At 38.9% G+C, this 13013-nt stretch overlaps 1 protein-coding gene across 1 annotated transcript in view; it reads right to left on the bottom strand.

Moving 5' to 3' along the window:
• The window catches only part of GULP1 (GULP PTB domain containing engulfment adaptor 1), a 266886-nt gene extending 263242 nt beyond the window's left edge, over positions 1-3644 (bottom strand). Inside the window, exon 1 of the mRNA XM_084780088.1 lies at positions 3195-3644. The gene's annotated coding sequence lies outside the window, so the exon portion shown is untranslated. The remainder of the gene's footprint in view (positions 1-3194) is intronic.
• Positions 3645-13013: the final 9369 nt, after the last annotated feature.

The following is a 13013-nucleotide window of genomic DNA, read 5'->3' as shown; positions in this document are numbered from 1 at the left end:
TCTGACATCTGCTTGATAAGCCCGCCTCTCCCAAGAAGGGTCTTTCTCAAAAGATTATGACAGAGGCCCACACTCCCACAAAATGCTGAGAATAAATGACAGCATAGGCCATGCACCAAAGGCTACGGGACAGTGTGTTAGAAGAAGAAGACTGTAAGAAGAAGAATACCAAGGACATCTACTGCTAGATGGGAAAGGCTAGACGTGACAGGAAAGCTGCTTTCATGGAATCTCAACCACAAGATCTACATAACGACAACTGCAGCTTATAAACCAGCATTGATGTGTACATTTCACAAGTTTCCTTCCCTAGATGAAGAGCTGAGGCAAGAGTTTCTTGCAGGGACAAGATCCCTGATGACAGGTTACACGACTCCTAAGTTGTCATCCGAAACACATCTACACAAAAGTAACAGTAAATGGAGGCAGTAGGGCTTTTGTGTGATGTGATATATATACATATGTATATAATATAGATATAACAATTTGAAGGGAGAAATCTGAAACAGTGTGGGAAGAGGCACAGGAAGAGTTAAATGAGAGAGGGAGGAGCAGACATGGTGTAAATACACTGCTTCCATATAAAATCTCAAAAACATTAAAACATTTAAAGTGAAAAATTAGGATTAAAGATAACTATGATTAAAATGTAAAAAAAATCTTAACATTTACAGAAATATTATTTTACACAAAATATGTATGCATAACAAATATAATCATCCTAATTTTATTCCCATAAACTCAGTAGACTGGGTGAAAAAGCTCATGACCTTTAAATCTGAAAGTTCTTAACATCATTTCGTTTAATGAGCTTGGATTTGTGTAAAGGAAAGTTTCTTTACTTTGCAAGTGGAAAAACTGCTGTCACAGTCAGGAAAGACACTTTGCACAGAGTGATTCATAAAGTCAATCTCATAGAGAAGAGTGATCTTTACAACCTCAAACTCCAACATGCAGAACAAATACAAACCACATTTCTTTTTTTTTTTCTTTTTTTTTTTTAACCATTCAGCTTCTATGCCCATCTCACCCACCTCAATGAGGAACAAAATGAGGGACAGATGAAACAGAAGCAAAGTTAATAAATACAGAAAGGGTCTGAATTGCAGAGTGCCTGGCTATCCTGGAATTAAGAAAAAAAAATGTGTGTCAAATACTGAGATCACCCTCATTTCTACTCTTTCAGGTGAAAGACAAAGATCTGTTTATTGGGGTCACTTCTGTAATAAAGGGAAAAATACTAGATGAGTTTTCCACTTTAATTCCATGACCCCAAATCCAGACAATTTGAGAATAATTAAATTAATCAATTTAGGTGGAAAACCATCTGCTCAGAGCTTTAGTTCTTACTGGGCATGAAAACAAAGAAGAAAGGAAGAGAGATCAGGGTTAAAGGGTTGAAGTTGCAACTAACACAGTGCATCTTGAGGAGACATAGCAAAGCATTGCTATTCTGGGCAATAAGGGCCACACTTCCCCTCCTCAGGCCTTCTTAACTCTCCTTCTGATACTCAGCTGCATCCTATGCTTAGGTTGTTTTGTTGTGTTTTCCAAAAAGACTCTTAGTCATTTACATTTTTTTTTATTTCAAAAGAAACCCCTTATTTAAGCCCCAGTACCACCACCAAGCCCTTCCAATTATCCCCGCCACTTCCCCCAGACTCTTTCAGGCCTAGCTACTGAACTCAGTCTGGTTTGGCTGCCAGCCAGATTCCTCTCTTCTTTCCTTGTCAGTCGTAAAAACTTGGGAAACGCTCCTGGACAGCTCAAGGAGAGCGTTTCATTATGCAATGGAGCATGTACCTTAGCCTCACCCTTGTTTCCAGAAAAGCCTGCAGTCACCAGTGTCTGAACTCTCCCAATCAGTGGGTTTTCTAGCAAGGCTATTTGTTTATGAGGGGGATAGAGGGAAAGGCTGGCAGAGAAAGCAGAGGATTTGCAACTCTGAAAAAAAAATCCAATCCCTTTCTAGGGTTCTCACCCCTCACCAATTACTCTGTCTTCTAACATGTGCTCTTCTACGACCTGTTCACCCATATGGACTACATGAAATCGTCAGTATTCTGATCTCTGCAAGCCCTAGAATTAATAGGGTAGCTAGAACTGGAATAGTCTAGAAAGTTTTCATTCTTAAATGTTGGTGCAGCATCTTTAAAAGCAGTCATAAAGCAAATTTATTAAATCTTCCTACTTGATATGCTGTCAAACTTCGAAATTGAAATAATGCATGTAAATGTCTATTTGCAAACGAAGACAGGATCCATCCAGAAAAACCTAAGACGGAGCGGGGGCGGGGGCACGTGGATGGTCAGCCCACTCTTAGGAGTTTCCACAACACAAGCTTTATCTTCCTCACTCTACCTTGGCACGCTATTTCCAGCTGCAGCGTCCAGCTTCCTGTTCAAGTCCCATTCAACATTGTAAACACATTCCAAGAAAACTAGACTGCCCAGAGTTCCCTCCCGCAAACAGGGAAATCAGCCCAGGAATCCCAGGATAGAGAACCAGCTGGGCTGTTTTTTGAGGAAAGCTACTACCAAGAGGGTGGACTCGAACAAGCAAGCTTGGCAAGCCGGGTTCCACTAATGCAACGCATACAGAAGCAGCGATCTGGCTCGCCCAGCCAAAGGGTAGCCGCCTGGACACCGCCAGAGTGGGGACCCTACCCGCGTAGGGCTTTAAAGTATCTGCGGCCGGATCACAAGCTTCTTGCCTCCCCGCCAGCTGCCCACATTTTCCCAAGAGCCCAAACAAAAGCGAGACCAGGCTGGATGAAGTTGGCTCTCGGGTCGCCTAGCTGACCCAGCGATGCCTCGGCTTGCTGGGCAGAGTCTGCTCTACGCTACCGCAGCGGGGTGGTCCAGCGTCCCCGCTGCTCGCTCCCAGTCCCTGCGTGCCCAGGCTAAGTTCCTTCGAGGGGAGAGGGGAGGATGCGGCGGGAAGGTGCTGCTCAGGGGATCGTCGGCGCCCCCATCTTCCTCTAGCACCACCGTAGCCTGCAGCAACAGGTCCCAGCCTCTTTCCCCGCCTGCCTGTGCTTTCGGTGTCTGAATCTCTGCAACCTGCTAGCAGCCTCAGCCTCGCGCTCGCCTCACCCCCTTCCCCTGCTAACCGTGTCCGCCTCCGGGGTTCTGTTCCCGGTTCCGCGCCACCTGGCCGGAGCTGGGCCGGCCGGAGACCCACCGGCTTCCTACCGTGATTCGCTGAGTGATGCGGCCGCTCGGCTGTGGCAGACAGGAGATCTCCGAGGACTGTGGCCCACGATCGCACGTTTGTAACGGACAGGGAAACTTTGTAGACGTTCACACGCGCGTTGGGCTGCAGGCCCTTGTGTTCCGATCTTCTTCCTCCTCTTAATCAGCCGAAGACAGAACTGGCGCTGGCGACGGCAGGGGCTGGGTCGGGACTCCTAGCTGCTAGGGCTGGGATTGCCAGGCTCCCCCTCTCGGCCAGAAGAAAACTCAGACTCGGTGTGCGCACTTCGACTGGTCTCCTAGAGCGGCTCGTGGAGTTTTCTGCAGTAGCTCGGAACAGCTTTTAAAGGCAGATCTGGAAGAGCTAGGGGTGCGGAGGGAGAGAGAAACCTGTCTCCAGGAAGGGCTGTCCCTACCCGCTTCTTATTCCGGACAGAGCGAAAACGCGGGCCCCGCCCCACTCTCACAGTGCCGTGTTTCCTTTTGTACCTCCTCCCAAAGATGCTGTTTCTTAACAATTTAAAACACCTCTGCGGTTTAACAAGAGGAAAAATGCCACAGGAAGGGCATAAATATAAGTGAATCGTGCCCTCCCCTCAGCCTCAATCATGAAACACTGTCTCGGCTGAGTGAACAAGACTTTTTTTTTTCCTTCCTGTTTTCTCTTTTAAAGTCAACCAGGATCTTTGCACAGTATCCCTCCTCCTCACCCCCCACCTCATCCCACCCCCCAAAAAAAGAAGCAAGAAAAATTCTTCATCCGCCATTCTGTTTATTTGCAGCCTTGCCATGCTTACCTCGGAATTCAGAACTTCTGTGTGGGGTTAGAAGGATAACACAGCAAACCATCCTTAATGACTCTGGTAAACCTCTGAGTGGAAAAAGAATAAAAAACGCTTTCTCAGGGGAGAGAGTCTTGGAGGATGAGAAGATTAGGCCAGTAAGAAAGTTTCTGAAGATAATCCTTAGAATTTAGTTGATTAAATTTTAGTTTGAAGATCAAAATAGAGGGGAAAGAGACAAAACGTTCACAAGGTTAGCACAACAGAAGAAAAAGACTTAGGTGACAAAACTCACGGGGGTCACATGCACAAGATAACTGTATAGAAAGAAGACAGCCAAAATTGAGTTCTTAAACATGCCATCATATTATTCTACAATTTGAGGAGACAGAGAGATGGTAGTGGAAATTCCTGTCCAAAGATCTTGTGGCTGAGTGGATCTTCCTAATGCTTGTTCTAGTAGAAAGATGCAGCCTCCCAATATTTCCAATGGAAACAGTTTAGAGCTCATCGTATTCCAATCAAATTCCCTTGTTTTGAACACGAAGTAATGGAAGTCCAGGGATATTAGTTGATTTTCCTGACACCATGCTTAAATCTTTTGAACTTGCCTCATGGTTTTTGTTTTTGTTTTGTTTTGCCTTGCTTTCCCCTTTATTAGAAGAAGCAAGTATTTTATTAAGAGGCAAAATATGTAGTTGATTTCATAAACTGCTTGTCTAGCATGAATCCTGCAAAAATAGGAATTATCACACACGCACACGCACATACACACCTATTCAGGAGATAGAGTAAGTTCTCTATCATTCTCAGCTAAATAGCAAGTTAAAGGAAAGCTTGGGATACATGGAACTCTGACTCAATAAGAAACAAAAAAATGAAAGAAAAGAAAATTACAGCAAAAACACTTATCTAAAGACAGCACTATTTTGTTTGTTTTTTCTGTAATTGCCAATAAATAATTCATGAAGAATTGCTGATAACTATGCAATGCCATTTGCTTGATTATTGTTATCAATACGATTAGAGACTGGTCCTATACCTTAAGAAGAATTGCTTATTGAAAATAATCTAATGCTTCTCAAACTAGTGTATTTTTGGGAGTCTAGGATTCTTTTCTATAATTTTGTACTATAGCATTAAAATATCCCAGATATTTGCAGTTATATAATGGATTGAACTGATAACTTCCTTATTCTTAAGAGATAGTCTCTAAGACTCCCAAAAATACACTAGTTTGAGAAGCATTAGATTATTTTCAATAAGCAATTCTTCTTAAGGTATAAGACCAAAGGAAGACTCTGGCTACAGAGATCAACTACCATAAGCCCCAGTCTACTAAACTGGAGCGCATGTACTTTCAGCCAGCCCTTTGCCTCTACTAACTTTCAAGAGGACATTTAACCCCTTTCTCACTAAACTCCATGTTGAAACTTCCCTGCCTTTACAGCGTCAAGTCCTGGGTTCCTGGAGAGATAACCCAATATCCCTCTCAGTCAGAGTACCTTGCTAGTCTCCTCCTCACTGTCTGCTAAAACCAACATCCCATGAATATCTGCGGTAATTCTCCCTTTAGATCTGTGCTCCCTCTCTATGACAGGTAGAAGTTGCTAAACAGAAAACACTTGTAACTACAAAGTATATTCACCACTGGAAAATGTATGAGTCTCCACAGCTGTCTCTTTTCAACCGTCAAATAAAGTGCTCATAGTTATGTGCTCTTGTAGTTAAAGTTTCTAAATTAGTTATTTCTTAATTATTTTTATAGTCTAACTTTCAGTATTAACTTCTTTATGATATGGCTTAGATAAAAATCTTAAGGATGTTAGAGTCAACTTTTTTATCTGCACTAAAACAAATAAGAACAAATTTTTAAATCAGATTCGTAAGAAGAAGGATGCCAAGAAAAAGGTTGGAGAAACCTAACAGGGTACAACCACTGGGCAGTTCTATCCACTACCCTCAGAGTTCCATTTGAAAATTCTTTCTATTTATCATGTTGCTTATAGAGGCTCATAAAAAATGTGAATAACCTATTAATGTTCCTGCTCAGGCCAGTTTTCAGTTTCTCTTATTTGATTAAGAAAATTGACAGTTTCTAACTGCTGCTGGAGGTGACGTCACACCCCCTGTTGTTTCAGCAAGATGATTCCTGGTAATTACACTTTGACAGAATTTACAACCACCTAGACAACAAACATCTGGGTGTGTCTGTAAGGGAATTTCTAAGATTTAACTGAGGAGTGAAGATAGTCTGAATTCACACCATTCCGTGGGCACCAGACCCCATACAAAGGGAAAAACGAGAAAATGAGCTGAGGAACCAGCTAGTTAATCCTTCTCTGCTTCCTGACTGGGATACATTGTGTCCAGCCTGTTTGCCATGATGCTGCCCCCTCAGCTGAGCAGCCTTAGGGCCTTCCTCTCCTCGATGGACTAGAGCCTCAAAGTGGGAGCAAAAGAACCTCTTCAATTGCTTTGGGTATGTATTTTGTATCAACAATGAGAAAATAACTAATGGGATACATTTGCTGACAACCTGAGTTACACAAGATCATGTCTAAAACAGGAAGGAAGGAAGGAAGGAAAGAAGGAAGAAAGGAAGGGAGGAGAAAAAAGAACATTAAGTTGAAAATTACCTGTTCTTTTCAATTAACAAATACCATTTTACAATAACACACAAAAATATGCTGATTGTTTAGCTCTATATTCCTGAAAATGCATCATATAAATTAGCTGATAGTTTTTTGAAAGGAAATAAAAATCAAGATGGAATTAAAACCTCAGACTTAGTCTCAATTGAAAAAAAGAAGCAAGTCTTAAGAACAGCAATGGTCAAATATCCTTTTGATTCATAGTGACACATGAGTTCCAGAGTTAATAGATATTTATTTTCCAATGTCTGTCACATTAACACACATTCTAGAAGACTGAATTCATTTTGATCTTCCTGATAAAGAAGATGTAACATGTATTTTATAAAAGTAATTAATAAGTGCAAGTTGGAAAGAGGAAACAAATAAAATGCCTTCTTACCTTCAAGAATGCCCATTGCCAACACTTGCTCCACCCTCCCAAAGCTTTGCTGAGGTCTCTGAGATGCTCCAACAAATGTAGAGTTCTATTGTTTCTTCTCTATCTTTTTTCATTATGTTTATTTAAAATATCACCAAAGTTAATTATACACACAAATGAGCATGAGTGCACTCTTACCTTCAAGAGTGCCCATTGCCAACACTTGCTCCACCCTCCCAGAGCTTTGCTGAGGTCTCTGAGATACTCCAACAAATGTAGTGTTCTTTTGTTTCTTCTCTATCTTTTTTCATTATGTTTATTTAAAATATCACCAAAGTTAATTATATACACAAATGAGCGTGAGTGCACACACACAGACACACACACACATTCCACCTTTAAGTATTAAGTTTTGTCATCTGCCACTATAAATAATAACAAACATTATTAATTACCTCAGTGTTTAATCATTTAAACTAATTATTGTATCAAGTTGTAGAGGAATTGTAATCCAGCAACATTGTTGCTCTTATCACATGCAAAGACCTCCCTGGAGCTGTGTGCTCTGGCTGGAATGAAAACATGCCCTTACTACACACCTTTAATAGCAGACAATGTAGGTAAAGTTAGTGCATAGAAGGAAGCACCAGTTTTTGAAAGTGATATTTAATTGAGATGTAGACAAAGTGATGAATGAAAGATTTAACAGAATAGGATATGCCCAACTCTCATGAAAGGAGAAACGAAAGAGAGGTTACTTAAGAGTGAATAGAAGGGGGAACGAGAAAGGTACCAGGATAGTGGTACAGAGACAGTTGCAAAAAGAGAGTACAAGTTAAGACACAGGTGAAGACAGAAAGAGCCAGAGAATGAGAAAGAGCCAAAATATTAGAACAGATTGCTAGACTCATTTTGAGATTAAGTAGAGCAATTCCATGAGAAACAGACATGACAGGTTAAATTAGTCAGGTTGAAGAGGAGTTTGAGCCAGAACACTTGATTTGAGCCAGCCAGCCAGAGTTTATAAAGAATGAGAAAGGGTAAGCTTCTTCTGCAGTAAATCTCAGAGGCTGAAAACATTCTGGGCCTAGACCAGATTGTTTGGAGGCTAGCAGCTTCTCGGACTAGGCCTGAGTTAGCAGCAGAAGACAGTAAATCTCAGAGAAGACAATTACATCTGACGAATAAAAGACACTTTTTTATTCTCTTCCATCATTTATTCTTGCATTCAAAGTGTCATCATATTCCTTCCAGCTTATATTTCCAGTTGACCTTTGGAATCAGTCTCTTTTCTTATCATACACTTCTCTTTTCTACCTTTGACCCCCCTGACTCTTCTGTTAATACAGTTCTGTTACAATTGTATGAATCTTGTATATATCACTTGAGCCATTTCATTATTTAATTTTTCTTTTGATCCTAGAAAAAAATGATTTTCCATTCTGAACAGATCTGGCCTCTGTACCCATTCATCATGTGCTTTTGCCTCCCTTCTACCTGTGAAGACATCTAGAAAGTACAGGTCTGAATATAGAGTCACCTTTTTAAAATTCAGTTTGGTTCATGAGTATTCTAGACCAGAATGAGACAGTATATTTTTGTTAAATCAAACCACCCAAATGCCTCATCAGGAAAAGCATGGCTTTCTGACTAGAATTGGTGTCCTAAGACTGTCTTCTTGCCACCAAGAGGGCAGGGTTAGAAAGTTTGATCTAAGTAGTTTTATATGGGTGAAAAATGTGAGTTCTAGAAAACATTTTGCTATCAGACTTCAAATGCAAAAACATATTAAACCAGAAATTCATTTGTAAATAGAATTGCTTAATTTTTTTCTCAAAAAAGTAGAATGTAAAAAGCATAACTGATTTTTGACAAAATAAAAGTTTATTTTAAAATTAAGGTTTGTAGACTCTTACTAGAATACTAATTTCATCATTTTCTGCAGAATTCTACATAACAATTTATCCATGCCTGGAAAAAGGGCCTGAAAGAAAAGCAGAGCAAAGCAAGAGATGCTTCAGATTGGCATCATGTGATTCAGGAAAATTTCATTACACCTTAAAATGCAAAGGTGACTTTGGCTCAGTTCACCTTCACTAAAAACCTTCACTGGCATCTTTCCATTTCTGTAGTAAAATAATTATCTGGCTTTTCTGTAAAAGATGATCTGTGCAAGGATTATGAGAACAGAGGCATGTCTTATTGATTCTGACTCAACAGTCTCTATAGACAGCAATCTGAGAATACACAGAGATAAGTGCTATCAGCTCGATCAAAACTGGCTGGTTTACAAAGGGTGTGACTGCAAAGACCATTGTTCAGTTCAAAAATGAAAGTTGCCAGAAATAATTTCACAACACACACATCTTTTCCATAAACTGGCTGTAAAGATGATCAGTCTGTCTCATAAAATAAAGTCTACAAACAAAATGATGTTTGAGTATCGACATACTACACAAGTGGAGAATAGGTTATATTTTCATACTAATCAATAAAATATAACTATTTTTACTCAATTTTTGCATAGTGCTATGAGTTTGAATAAGAATAAAATGTAAATAACCAAATGGGTTCATTTTATGATTATGGTTTCAAATTTATCACAGCATAAATTTCATTTATTGAACTAAGATTCAGTTATTCTAAAGGTGAAATTTATGTGGTTATTTCTTTTTAAAAAATTAAGAAAAGTTTTGAATTGTGGGCTTTGAAGTGAAACATCTTGAGCCAAATTTGTGCCTCTTATGGTGAGTGAGGGCTGGGGGAGAGGGAATCTCCTACGATCAACTTCTCTTTTTGTCCGTTTCAATAATTACTTACTCTTTTCTAAAACAGAGTATTCAAGACTAGATTAATAAATGTAAAGCACATAATAGAGTCTGACAAGTAAGTGTATTGTAAGGCAAAACAGAAAAACAAAAAACCCCAGCATTTTTGGAGCAGCCCTTGCAATTTGTCTGGAATCTGGATCAGTGTGAAGGAAGGTAAGAGGAAAGAGTATCTATAGTTTAAAATAAACAACCGCGAGCCTGGAAAGATACCAAGTGCTGAAGAGCACTGACTGCTCTTCCAGAGGACCTGAGCTTGCTTTACAGCAACTATATCAGTAAGTTCACACCCATCTGAAATTCCAGCATCAAGCGATCACACACCTTTTTCTGGCCTCCACAGGCACCTAAGCATGTTAGGCTTACAACCCACTGGCGTATACATTTAAACATAAATTAAAAAGCAAATTATTGCTGATATTTCTTTCCTTAAAAAACTAATAAACATTTTTATCATGAGAGAAATTTTATCTAAATATTTGTTTTTATTTTAACCAGCATTTATTCAGAAATTTTCACCAATTTTCTACCAATGTTCTTTTTAAATTCTAAACCTTCACATAGCATTTGCCATTTTAGTCTCTTCTAATCTATGTCGGGTCCTGTTTTTCTTTGTCATTCATGACATTGACATTTTTTAAGGGAAATAATTAGATATTTTATAGTCAAATTGAGTTTGTCTGCAGTTTTCTCATTGTTACACTAGGTTATGAGTTTGGGGAGGAAATGCCACATAAAGTGAGTGTCCCTGTTGCATAAATAATGGCGACACAAGATGAGTTCACATTGATGGTGCCAAGATTAAAAGTGGCTGTCAGTTCTCTCCACTGTAAAGGTAATATTTTCCCTCTGGAATTAATAAATAAGGGATATACTTCAAAAATATACAAATATCCTGTTATTTCTTAAACTTTTCTCTAATAATTCAGCATGCATTTGTACATGGTTCTTGTATCAACTTTTACCCCAGTGCTCTAATACCATCTTTTCTATTTTCTTTCACATGTTTTATATTTTTTAATTGCAACTCTTTTGTAAGGAAGCAATATTTTTTTTTCCCTCTGTTGACAGTCATCTTTGAAATTTCGTTTAGCTCAGATATAAAAATACTTTCTGCTTAAGAAGCCAAGCTTTCTTTCCTGTTAAGAATTAGGAATGGTGGACATCAGATTTTCAGGGAAATTCCATTATCAATAAGGACTTCAAATGGCAGACACTGAGCTGGGGTTGGAGCTGGATGATGGATAAGCCTGGTCTCTATCCTTAAGGAGCTCGTAGTTCACAGAGTAAATAATGTAATAAGTAACACACGTTAAATACTAGGGCAGAACATGCTAACCACTTAGAAACTAGTCACATTTTCAGAGTGTGAGTTGAATCTTGAAAAGATACCGGGTGTGTGGCAGGCCACAAAGACATAGAGACATTCATGGCAAAATAAATAGCACATAGACTGAAAAGCCTGAAAAAACAAGATAAAAATGAGAAAGCTCCAACAGCCTTGTGTGTTGATAAGCAGAGTGAGGATTTGAACTTCTTCTTGTACGAAATGGAAGCTATGAAGAATCTTAATACAGGATAATTTATCCTGGTGACAAAAAGCCTATCCTGGTGACAGCTTAGATAGGCTACTGAAGCTGTGTGACATTGAACGTGGAGACGGAAATTAAGGAAGCTGTGTTCTCTTATCATCCAGCTCAATATCTCTAGGTTTCCAAGCTGCCAAAGAGGGAAAACAAAAGGCAAATCTTCAAGAGATATAGTCATCTGCTCTAATAGAAAAATGTTTAATGACACAATCTTAAAGCTTCGACGTTTTGATTTATGTTTATACACTTTGAACCCTGATAATAATTTATTACCATTTTTAGAGACTACAATTTCATGTCACTGGGAATTCAAAGAGTGCTAACACCCGAGAAGAGACAATTACATAATATGACTATGGAGAAATCTAGATTTTTGATACCATTTTCTTTGTCCAACTTTGCTCACAAACTTGCAGTGAATGTTTTCATACTCTATGCTAGTTTTAACAAAATTGAAGTAATGTAGGATCCTCGAGAAAACTTTTTTATCTATATACTTAAGATTACAGCTAAACAGGAATTATCTGAAATAGTCATTCAATGCCTCATTGTATTTCTTAAGAAAATTATAAATTGTGAAAGTAAATCCAATAGCTAAACAAACCACAAAGGTCAGTAAAACTAATGAACACAAAAAGGAAGGCAAACAAACAATTGTAGAAAATTCTAGTCTTAACGAAGCCCATTAGATAAAGAAGAGATATTTTCCAAATATTAACTAAGTAGCAGAGAAACTCATAATCAATGTGAATTAAGTTATATTATAACAAGCTATCAATAATTTAATCTTCAATTTTTTACATAAAATACTAAATTCCTTGAATTTAAAACTATACAAGCCTTACAAATATTTTTAAAGCCACAGTAAAAACTATGTATTACTCAGATTCTTGATGAGAATAAAATTGTTTATTTAAACCAGCTAGTTTGAAGATAATTTAATGCAGAGATTATTTATAAAGATGTGGTCAGAATTTAAGGAATTTAAGCAATAGTTACTCCATAGAAAAATACTTTGGGAATGCATTATCATGCTTAGATCATGCAAGAAGGACAGGAAATGCATACCAGAATTGGTGAGAACTGTGGAATAGAATGCCTGGCAGAAATTTCAAGCTTCACTAAGCATAACAGATAGGGCGGGTTGGGGGAGGGGTAGGATCAAGGGCTGTGAATGGAGTCGATATCACCTTTCTTCCAAATCCCCATCTCCTGCTGGTGATTCCCCTTGGCCTACATCAATAAGAAATCTGAGGCTTTGAAGCAGTTGGGTGTGTTTCCAATGAATCTGCCTTTTACAAAGCAGGTCAGAATACAGACATAGAATAAAAGGGCAGGGAGAGATGTCTCCACTGTTCACAACACTAGAGGATCTGGGTTCTATTCCCAGAACCCACATGGGAGCAGATTACACAGGTACCAAGTATGCATGTGGTGCCCAAAAACTGCAGGCAAAACTCACATACACAAAAATTAAAATAATCTCTTAAAATATAGACATTAAGCCTGGATGACTAAATTAAAGATATGCAACACATTTTTGAAAATTATTTTTATGTGCTTGCCTGCTTCCTATTCTGGTCAGAAGAGGACAGTGGATCTTCT

Source organism: Acomys minous (genome assembly GCF_964271855.1).
Source record: "Acomys minous genome assembly, chromosome: 4".
In the NCBI taxonomy this organism is placed as follows: domain Eukaryota; kingdom Metazoa; phylum Chordata; class Mammalia; order Rodentia; family Muridae; genus Acomys; species Acomys minous.
This window is presented reverse-complemented; position numbering and strand designations above follow the sequence as displayed.